At 34.3% G+C, this 12,177-nt stretch overlaps 1 long non-coding RNA gene across 1 annotated transcript in view; it reads right to left on the reverse strand.

Moving 5' to 3' along the window:
- The window catches only part of LOC106473598, a 5,929-nt gene extending 2,624 nt beyond the window's left edge, over positions 1–3,305 (reverse strand). Inside the window, exon 1 of the long non-coding RNA XR_001291688.2 lies at positions 3,235–3,305. This is a non-coding gene — a long non-coding RNA (uncharacterized LOC106473598). The remainder of the gene's footprint in view (positions 1–3,234) is intronic.
- Between the last annotated feature and the right edge of the window lie 8,872 nt (positions 3,306–12,177).

Here is a 12,177-nt window from a genome sequence, read left to right on the forward strand (position 1 = left end):
ATATATATATATATAACAAACAGTTTTTTCACAATTTGCTCTGGTTCATTCTTATCAGATGAAGACTGTCTACTAGGTCTTTGACCAGAGCATGTGTGATCTTTAATTTGTCTTGTCCTCCTGCTACAGCTTAACCATTCACAATGCTTTTTGTTGGATTATAATGTTCTAGTGTTGGCCCTTCTGTCTTGATTCTCTAGAGCAGAAAAAGTTCCTTGATTTATAGATACCCCGTTTTAAAGTTATTAAATTGGCTAAATCCTCGTTTCACATCCTGGCGTTCATGGAGAAATTGTCAACATAATGTTCGCTAGAGGTAGAATATTTCTTAAATGCTCTGCATCCTCGTGAACCAAGATGTTTCTACGTGCACCTTTTACAGGTCTGTTGATATTTCTAGTGATGTTCAACCATTCTTACAAAGCACATTCCTTTTATTCTTCTGATAAAAGTGGGCAATATAGCCTTAATATCTCAATTCTTCATCCCTGTAGCTTCTGAACTCTTCAAGACTATCATTTTTACTTGGTCAAAATTAAATATGTTGGACAGAGTGGTTCTCCTCCAAGGTGCTTTGCAAATATCTTTTTCCAGATACAACACTTTGACAACAACAGCTAATCAATGTCAGCATTTATTTGCTCTTTTGTGTCTTCTTTCTCCAAGTATATTAATTTCCACCTCTCTAAATTCACTATTTTCACTTTCACTCAGAATAGTTCTACAAAATTTTGCCTTGCCACCTCCTTATGTTGACAAACTCTTCCTTCAGTTCATTCACCCTCTTTCCTACTTTGGAAATCGGACTTTTCTTCTGTTTACTAAGGACCAAAATTTCAGAAAGTAAACTTATCCAGTCTATTGTAAAGTGAAAGAAGTTAAAAAAAATATCTGTTTTCAAATAACTTATGTAGCCTCTTGCTTTTTGTGCATTGTCATCTTTACCTGTGGTAGTGATGTCCTACAGATGTACAAGTGTTAACTTGTAGTTATCAATGAGAGCTTTCCATGCTCTGTTCTGGATTGCTACCCACCATACTTGTTGAACCCCACCATACTTCTTTAATTCCTAAAGTTCTATCTTGTGTTTTGGTGAGTAATAAGACAGCTTGAATATGCCTTTCAAGACATCTTTAAAGTCATCTAGATACCCATAGCCTTTTTTTAGCATCACACACTGCTAGCTCTAAATTGGGTACAATGCAATGAACTACTGCAATATGACTGTCACATTTATTTTATTCTTAAAGTTCATTTACTAGGTCCACAGGTAATGTTACAACACCCGACATTTTTCAAAGATACACAGTTGTCCCATTTATTCCAACAGGACTTTCTGGTGTAATTCCCTCAGATTCAAGCCACTTCAAACTCCCTGTTGTACTCCTGCTGCATGCCCACAAGTTTATTTTTTTCATATTTCAAAACCTCTACAGTGCTTACACAAATTTTTATTTGCCTTGTTGTTCAAGTAGTTCATCCCTACTTCTACTTTGTAATAAACTTCCTAAATCATTCATATTCTGTAAGCAAGCTGTGTTAAACAATTTGTCATATACAACACTTATTTTTCACCCAGCCTCTTCATACTTCTTGTAAACTGTGTTTCATTGGGTTTGTCTAAAACATTTCTGCTTTCAATATGTTTGATGCATTTGTCATCCTTATTGTGATATTTCAGTTTTTTTTCCTGTATTTTACACTAATACCTTTAATTAGGGTCAAGTCCCTGATCAACTGATCACTCTCAACTTTCAAAGGAAATTCTTCTAACCATCTTTCTTATATTCTTATTAAACATTTTATGGCTAAGTTTTCTTTTTTCTACGTTGGTCCTTTCACTGTGTCTTTCTGTTTACTATAACCACAACCATGAAAATATTTTGTCCAACAGACAACATCACACTAAAGACACTTCATTTACCATACAAAATAACCAATAACTACAACCAGTCTTATAGTTTGCTTACACAGATTATATTAATGCATACGGTGCTGCCTATAGCAGCAGCTTGCTCACAAAGTAATAGAGTCTGGTTTCATTTTGAAACAACATATCATAATTATCTAGCTTTTTCTTAAATCACAGTTTAACATTTTTTACATTTCCTGTCTACTATGTTTACTTGAGCACATATTCTTACATTCAATTGGTATATTTCTTCTGAAACAAACATTCGTTCTATTGGATAAAAAAATCACTTGTACAAATGAGAAGATGATGGAACTTTTAGACTCGCAAACAAATAGCTGGAACAACATCGACAATATCAAAGAAATCAAAAGTTGGCATATGAATTCACAGTTACATTTCTGGATAATTACATGGATGCAAAGGATTACACTTTTCTTCGTGGATAACCTCAACAGACCAAATAAACTATAAACTTCTATAAACTAATATTTTACTTAATTACCATCACTCAAAGTTGAAGCACTAAATTTTTGTTTGGTTTATCGTAAAGGGTTATGAAGAACAGGTACTTTTACCCTACATATTAAAAAAAAGAAATATATTAAAGGTAAGAAATACCAAATTAAATATTTGTTACTTCTGTTACCATCACATAAGTAAACAGACCACTTGAATTTATAAACTGAACAAAAACTACAGAGATGACTGATTAGGGTAGTAGCAACTATCAGCATTAGCTACACATAGCATGCCTTTTAGTAGCACTAAATTATATATTATACTTTATGTTTTAGTTAAATGACAGAAGGCTACAGTATAAAACTATAATACTGTATTAGTAACACTATTACTATTTTTGTAACATCACACAAAACTTTTACCCTAATAGTAATACTAGTAATAGTATTAAATTGTTCACTCAAATCACTAAATTATGAATAGTATAAATTTAAAGCCGAATAAAAAATTTAAAACAATGAAATATAAAACTAGTTGAACTTAAAGGCATTTTCTTCATTTAGCAATTGTAACTTCTTGATATATATATATATATAAATTACAAGTTTTTAACAATAACAATAAGTTAATTCACGTTGGTTAGGCTAGAAGTAGAAACTGCAGTGTTACTACGATTAAAAATACTAGTACTAGTACTATCGTTACACAAACTGACAAAGCTAAGTTAAGGTTACACTAAAACTACTTCAAAATTAACAGATTAGAACTAATAGTAATAATAGAATACATTAACTATGTTTGTGAGTTTTTAAATATTGTAAAATATGTTATTATTGATATTATTCTAACATAACCATTACCAGAAGTATTTCAATTTCTATGACGCTCTACAAAGCCCTCATTACCGGTTAAAAACGGCGTGTTACCGACAGTCGGGTTGCTTTTTCAAGTGTTTGAGAAAATTATTTTATGAAAAACGGAATATTTGTTTTAATTATGTTGTATACGAATAAAACTGGAAATAAAGTTAACTAATTAGAGCAATTAAAGCATAATTATTCTGCTGAAATGAAATAATCATAAAATTGTTAAGAAAATATAAAACTTTATTATAGTGTCTAATACTATTTATGTACTTCTTTAAATAGGGATGACTGATTTATATGCTTACAATATAAGAAAAAATACACGATTTTCTTAAAATAATTGTTATGTATATATTTATTATTAAAACAACGAGTTTACAACTACAATATTTCTCTGATTAATATTATCAAATAATCGGCTGTTGTATAGAATATTCTATTAACTGTAACATACATAAAAATCCAAGAGATTTGCGGTAACAAAACTTTTTACTCCTTTAACTAATTAGTAATTTTTTCCCCCTAAACGTTCCTATATTGATATTAAACGATACGAACATACGTGCCCTCATTGGCACAGCGATATGTCCGCGGACTTACAACGCTAGAATCCGGGTTTCGATACCCGTGGTGGGCAGAGCCCAGAATAGCCCATTGTGTAGCTTTGTGCTTAATTACAAACAAACAAAGGTTACATAAAGTATCTAAAACAGTTGTTTATTAAATCATATATATGTTTGCTTAATCTACACATTTTGAATCAGATTTTATTATTTTCATGTTATAGATTATTCAAAGCAAAACTTACTATTAAAATTACTATAAACTCTACTTTATTTTTAGTTATGATTTTGTTTATCGTTTATGCATATTTCATTCTATCGTTTGGTGTAACGATATTTTTATTCACCGTTAAACGCTAGCCCACCTATCTTCTAACGATAATTAAAATTAAGGTGGTCGCGAATTTTAATTCCCAGATATGAGGGCTTTATAAAGTCCGGTCGATCCCACTATTCGTTGGTCAAAGATTAGCCCAATAGTTGGCGGTGAGTGATGATGACGAACTGCCTTCTTTCTGGTCTTTCACTGCTAAATTAGGGACGGCTAGCGCAGATAGCCCTCTTGTAGCTTTGCTCGAATTTCCAAACAAGCGAAACCAAATTTATATTAAGGCACCGACACGAGGTTCCCCAGTAGTGGTGTATGGATATTAAGTTCATGATTAATTATATAAAATAATGTTAAATAATTAGTCACATGACATGTAATCTCCTAGGTTGACAAGACAATAAAAAACAAGAAGGTTGAGATTTGGTTGTGAGTTGAGTTGGATTGTTGGTGAGGTTGAATAAGGTTGTTCTTATTACCTCTGCCACCGAAGGTGGCCGGAGGTTATGCTTTCACCCTTGTATTTGTTTGTTTGTGTGTTTGACAGCAAGATTTCTCGAAAACAACTGAATGGATTTGGACGAAAGTTGGTATACAATTGGACTATGATCCAACTTCGAAGTGATTAGTTTTGAAGGTTCAAGATCTTAGCAAGGCCACGAAAATTTAAAAAAAAAATCCCTATCTGTTAACATGGGGACCAATTTTTCCCATTATTTTTGCTGTATAGCTCAGCCAAAAATGATCGGATTTTGGATGAAACTTGGTGGACATATGCAGAATATTATTCCTCATTGTCCCGCCGAAAATTGTCTGTGTTGATAACGACGGACACATTTTCGTATATTCGAGAGCCGAATGTGATCAACGCTGCGTGGCGGAGGTATGTACTATTCTAGTGTTCCTCTGGTTCTGTAGGTTTTTCCCATTGTTCAGTTGGTCTCAAAGAAAGAGAAAAAAAGAGGTTGAAAGCTTACAAGCTTAGGAAATTTTTTCTTTTATGGAGGTTCAACTTCTACTTGATCTTTTCCTCCTCAACCAATACTGGTTTTAGATGTTCTGAAACGTCTGGCCGATATACAATAGACTGCATTTAAGAGATTTTATAATTGTAACAGTTATACACAAATGTGACTTTATCTTTAAGTTTCGTTACGTTTGTTTGATGTTAAGCATAAAGTTTCACAATGGATTATTTGTGCTGTGCCCACCCCGGTTATCAAAATCTGGTTTTTAGTGTTATAAGCCTTGATTATCCTTAAGACTAACAGTAAAATGATTAAGTTTGACACGGGGAAAAAAGGTACTCGACAATTAATGTATTTCTTTAAAATATTACTTATATATATATATATAGATAGATAGATAGATAGATAGATATAGATATATATATAGAGAGATAAATCGTCTGACCGTTAACAAATTTGAACAAACATGTGAATTCAGTAAATCCTGCAGTAAAATTTACAATGGAAACCAAATACAAAAGTAGATTAAACTTTTTGGTATTTTAATTAAAAGAGAGAAAAAATGTAATTGTTACTGCAGTTTACAGAAAACCGTTTTCCAGTGTGCACCACATAAGTATATAGAGATTTAAATATCTGTTCAAATAAAGAAGAGTTGGTAGAATTACATACATGTTGCCATTGATAAAGGATTCAGTCATTGATATAATTTGTAGTTAGTTTTGTAGTAAATTACACAGTGCTCAAGCTAACCATTACTAATGTAGATACATTTGTCTGCTATATGTTGAATTTCCCCTTATATATATATATATACATGTTAATCGTCCATTACTTTTTACACCTTGTATGTCTGCGGACTTACAACGCTGGAAACCGTGTTTCGATAGCCATGGTGGCCGGAGCACAGATAGCTCATTGTGCAGCTTTGTGTTTAATTACAAACAAACAAATCATATAACTTTGGTCTAATGTATATTAGTCAGACATGAAGAAACTTAATGAAGACATCGGTTACAGTATATGTGTGTTTATTTCTATAGCAAAGTCACATCGGGCTAGCTGCTGTGGTAACCTAGGGAAATCGAACCCCTAATTTTGGCGTTGTAAATCCGTAGACTTACCACTTTCCCACCGGGGACCATCGGTTACAGAGAAACAGCAAATTAATCAATCGGCTTTAGCTGAACTTATGGCGAAAAACCTTCTTTGTTAATGTTAATTGTAATAAACGTTAAAGTGATGAAATATACTAGTAATAAATACAAACTAAATATAAAAATCCTTAGAAATACTTACTAACTCTAGATTAATTTTAAATAGAGATTCTGATCCAAGGGTGGCAAAAATTTATTACCGGAAATGTATTTTAAGAGAAAAAGATAAATACGTGTCAAAGTCTTTAATGTTAATTGTTGGGTCGAGAGGTACACGGATATATGGAAATATGCACAAACATCGGAATAGTGTTTCATTTCTGTCTCATTCCTGATGACGGTGGGTCTGTGACCCATCATTGAAGTATTTGAATAAGGTCGATAACTGAACAGTGTTTCAATTCTGTCTCATTCCTGATGACGGTGGGTCTGTGACCCATCATTGAAGTATTTGAATAAGGTCGATAACTGAACAGTGTTTCATTTCTGTCTCATTCCTGATGACGGTGGGTCTGTGACCCGTCATTGAAGTATTTGAATAAGGTCGATAACTTAGATAAAGTTGTTTAATGTTGTATGACTTTAAACTTGGGCCACCTAGTTTTTATTAGTATTTTACACGCAACTGTTTTTAGCTTGACATTAATTAATTTATATATTTCTTACTTAGTTTCTCAGAAACACTTCAGTTTTATTCAAACTATGTTTAGCACTTCTTCAACATGCTTCATTGCGTATCTGTTTGGGAGCCATGCACTGCTATACATATTCTGGTTAATGAGGCTTCTATGAACCTTCATAGGCGATAACATTCTGGGAAATATGATATTAAATTGGTCCAATGTGCTACGTGTAATATACAGGCGTTTCGTCATAACTTCACTTATCTTTTCAACTATAAGCGGTAGAATTTACCATGGTTTTGATATGCAAGCGTGTCATACGTTTTTCCCTGCTTTTGGTAATATAGGCATTGTTAAAATTTTTCGTTATCCAGCTTATATGCAGTTTGAACATAAGCACATGGTTCAGAAAATCATTGAAGTTGCCTTGTTCTAGTTGCTTTGTTATCTATAGCAAGTAATATCTATCCTGCCTAGGAAATGTTGTGGTCTACTATGATTAGCTATTACAGTCAACAGCTGCAACATTCTTTGCTGGCCGAGTAGATAGTGTCTATGTGTTATAGTCAACAAATGCTACGAGAGAATTACGGTCAAGTGGTGATACTAGAGATTTAACTTCAATATGTCACTATTATCCAGACGACTTTCACTTGGAAATCAAGCTGAAGCTTTCAAAGAAATAAACACCATGAAAGAACAAGGGGTGGTAGAGTTGAGTACTAGCCCTTGGGCATCACCTGTTGTACTTGTGAATAAGAAGAAGGATGAAGCCACAATGTTCTGTTTAGACTGTTAAAGACGAATGCAATCACAAAGAGTGGGTATTGGCAAGCGCAAGTCAGCGAGGCACGTAGAAAGAAGGCAGCCTTTACTGCAGAAAATGGATTGTAGCAAGTTGCTGCATTACCAGTTGGGTTATGTAATGTACCTGCTACATCTCAACAACTATGGAATGTGCTCTCTCTGAAATACCCTGTAACGTCATACTCAACTACTTGTATGGCATAATTAGTCATGAGAAGATCTTTGATAGAGCTTGTGATGGGCCAAGGAAAGTTTTAGATTGGTTGAGTAAATAGAACTTTAAGTTGAATCTTAACAATATCAATTGTTTCGTCAAAAGAATATCTAGAGGCCTATCTAAGACTGAATCTGTTCAGTATAGACTAACATCAAAACATTTGCGTGAGATAAGAGTATGTATTGAACTATGCTCTTACTATAATTGTTTTGTAGAATAACCTGCTGACATAGCTCGTCCTATTTACAGATTACTTGAAAAACTAAATAAGTTTTGTTGGACTACTGATTGAAAACAAGCATTCAACACACCGAAGAAAGAATTGACCACTACTCTTGTATTAACATACTCAGCTCTTAAAAATCCATTCATCTTAGATACAGATGCAAGTGCTTTTGAGGTGAGAGGAGTGTTATCACTAGTACAGCGTGAAGGCGAACGTGTTTGCTTACTATAGGAAAACAATGAGTGTTGCAGGAAAGAGGTTTTGTACAACTCTGAAAGAGCTATTAAGTATTTTTTAGAGCCATAAATATTTTCCATCGTTAACTATATGGATGAAACTTTAAATTTTGAACAGATCATATAGCATTGAAGTGGCTGGTGAATTTGTAATTCAGAAGTACATGTAACAAGATGGTTCAAGAAACTTCGAGAGCATAACTTTAACATTGTGCATCACCCTTGATGGAACCAGTTTGAAATGCGGAAATATGCCACATTTTTGGAATAAAAAAAGACTAGGAAAACAACCGTTCATGGCTTCCAATATGATGATGGAGAGAAACAACTGTAAACTTTTAAATAAGTTGGCTATTTATATAGATAAACGTCATAAAATATGATATCAAGATTTTCCACTGCTACATATTGAATGGCAGTACATGAAGCTACAGGTAACACACCACCATTACTGATGTTTGAAAGATAACCATTGGATCTTTTGTTCTCACATCTGGAGGACAGTCATTCAGTAGAGTCTTACACAGAACATTCAGAGAATCTAAAGAACATCTTTAATGTATTATATGATTCACATAGGAAATAATTAAAATCAGCTAATCATAAAATGAAAAGTTGATATGATGTTAATGCTGATAAGACTGGATTTCATTGTGGTGACATGATATGGCTGTACAATCCCTGCCACAAGAGAGAGTGAACTCTAAAGGTAAGCAGATGTTTGGATGGACCATATGTTGAAAATAATGTGGTTTACAGAAAATAGGTGGTCATGCACTGTAATAGGCTTTGTTTATGAGGTCCAGAAAATAGGTGGTCCAAGCCAAAAGTCATGCACTGTAATAGTCTTTGGAAGTATTTCGGTAAGATAATGACCTCCTGAGTAGCTACATAGAATATTTTGCCTGTGGAAAGTCAACCTGCTGAGTAACTACATAGAATAATTTGCCTGTGGAAAGTCAACCTCCTGAGTAGCTACATAGAATAATTTGTCTGTGGAAAGTCAATCTGCTGAGTAGCTACATAGAATAATTTGCCTGTGGAAAGTCAACCTGCTGAGTAGCTACATAGAATAATTTGCCTGTGGAAAGTCAACCTGCTGAGTAGCTACATAGAATAATTTGCCTGTGGAAAGTCAACCTGCTGAGTAGCTACATAGAATAATTTGCCTGTGGAAAGTCAACCTCTTGAGTAGCTACATAGAATAACTTGCCTGTGGAAAGTCAACCTGCTGAGAAACACAGGGTTCCTATCGAAACCATTTCTAGGGAATTACCAAGGGCAGAGCCATAAGTGGATTCATTCAACCACCTTCCTAGAGATAACTCCATCAATGACAAGACAGCAAGTGACGATAGGAAAAAATAGGTCACTTTATCTTTGTACCATAAGCACTGGAAAATATTCGGTGAATGAACAGTATAGACATAGTAAAGAAGGTTTGTTTGTTTGTTTTGAATTTCGCGCAAAGCTAAACGAGGACTATCTGCGCCAGCCGTCCCTAATTTAGCAGTGTAAGACTAGAGGGAAGGCAGCTAGTCATCGTCACCCACTGCCAACTCTTGGGCTACTCTTTTACCAACGAATAGTGGGATTGACCGTCATATTATAACGCCCCCACGCCTGAAAGGGCGAGCAAGTTTGGTGTGACGGGGACTCGAACCCGCGCCCCTCAGATTGCCAGTCGAGCGACCTAACCACCGGGCCAGCAAAGATTTTGTTTTGTTAATCAGAATTTTGGTTTTACTTTGAATAATAATATAGCGATTGTAGTATCTTTGTTTAACTGTAAATAGTGACTTTATTTCTAATTGTGGAATTATAAGTTTTAGTGTACTGTTTTATTTATGTATTAGTATCTTTCATAGGGCTTCACATTCTGGATAGGGGGCAGTGTTATAGACTATTTTTTTAATAATTTAGTTTAGACACCTAGTGTACTAGAGTATGTCTATTAGGATGAAATAATGATGGAAAAAAACAAGTAATGTATGAAAATACCAGAGTGAATGGATTAGTTATTTACTCATTGAATGATTTAAATTAATTCAGTTATCATATAGTCAGTCAGTTGATTAGTTAATTAATGAATCTGTTATGTTATCAATTGATTACTAAGTGTGTTAGTAAGCCAGTTTTGAATAGTGTCACTAAGTGTGTTAGTAAGCCAGTTTTGAATAGTGTCACTGAGTGTGTTAGTAAGCCAGTTTTGAATAGTGTCACTGAGTGTGTTAGTAAGCCAGTTTTGAATAGTGTCACTGAGTGTGTTAGTAAGCCAGTTTTGAATAGTGTCTTAGATACGAGAGGAAATTATGGAAGAGAGTGACTGAGTGTTATTTGTGAGTTAGGCTTATTAACGAACATGCTATTCAGCTTTATACATTACGCTCAAAGAAATAAATCACTTTCGTTATCGTCTGTGAATTAGACTTTGCATTATGTTAATCAAAAAGACCCCACTACCTCAACATTAAGAAACTGTTAGAACAAAGCCTTACCATATTACTTATACAATCTGTATTATATTACTTTTTTACTGCTGACATTGTAGTTGTCATTGTAAGTTGTTAAACACAAAGTTATACAATGGGCTATTTGTGCTGTTCCCCTACGGGTATCCAATCCCTATTTTTAGCATCATAAGACTTAACGCTGAGCAACAGAAAAACTTTATGTTAACTTTTTCCTGTTAATTTCAAACACCTCCTATAGTAAATTTTAGAGCTTAGATGCTAAAGCATGTATATCAGAACATTTGTGAAGGCAAGCTAGAGCCTGTATTTGGGGCTACATAAGATAATAGATAAGTAGCCCTGCAGATAGGGATGTCCCTGGGCAACGGTGAACAGGGGCGTGCCCCAGATATATTTCACAGGACCACAATTCTATTTTACATGTACTATAATATACAACACTGTAATTATATTTTAATTATTTTGAGTAGTAACTGCTTCTTAGGGCTCTAGCCCCGAATATTTTCGGTAGCTGGCAACGCCCCTGACTGCTGGGTGGAGATTTTATCAGACTTGCTATATAATATAAATATTTTTGTTACCAACTCTTGTTTTGCTTCTCATTCATGAAGATAAATTTTAGACATTATTATTGATATCGGTAAATCATTATCTTTACGAAATGTGTACTTTAAACACAGTCCTTCAAAAAATCACTGGAATTCTGCCTGTCGGCAATAAGCCACGAAATCAGTTTTGTAAAGAAATATGATTAACAGCCAACTTAGTTCACAGAATCTTGAAGGACTTGAGTGTTAATTTAAGTTGCACTGGTCGACTTTGAATGATTTGAGTGTTAATTTAAGTTACACTGGTCGACTTTGAATGATTTGAGTGATAGTTTAAGTTGCACTGGTCGACTTTGAAGGACTTGAGTGTTAATTTAAGTTGCACTGGTCGACTTTGAAGGACTTCAGTGATAATTTGAGTTGCACTGGTCGACTTTGAAGGACTTGAGTGTTAATTTAAGTTGCACCGATCGACCTTGAAGGACTTGAGTGTTAATTTAAGTTGCACTGGTCGACTTTGAAGGACTTCAGCGATAGTTTAAGTTGCACTGGTCAATTTTGAAGGACTTGAGTGTTAATCTAAGTTGCACTGGTCGACTTTGAAGGACTTCAGTGATAGTTTAAGTTGCACTGGTCGACTTTGAAGGACTTGACTGTTAATTTAAGTTGCACTGGTCGACTTTGAATGATTTGAGTGTTAATTTAAGCTGCACTGGTCGACTTTGAAGGACTTCAATGATAGTTTAAGTTGTACTGGTCGACTTTGAATGATTTGAGTGTTAATTTAAGC

The sequence above is a fragment of the Limulus polyphemus genome, unplaced genomic scaffold (genome assembly GCF_000517525.1).
Source record: "Limulus polyphemus unplaced genomic scaffold, Limulus_polyphemus-2.1.2 Scaffold6310, whole genome shotgun sequence".
Classification (NCBI taxonomy): domain Eukaryota; kingdom Metazoa; phylum Arthropoda; class Merostomata; order Xiphosura; family Limulidae; genus Limulus; species Limulus polyphemus.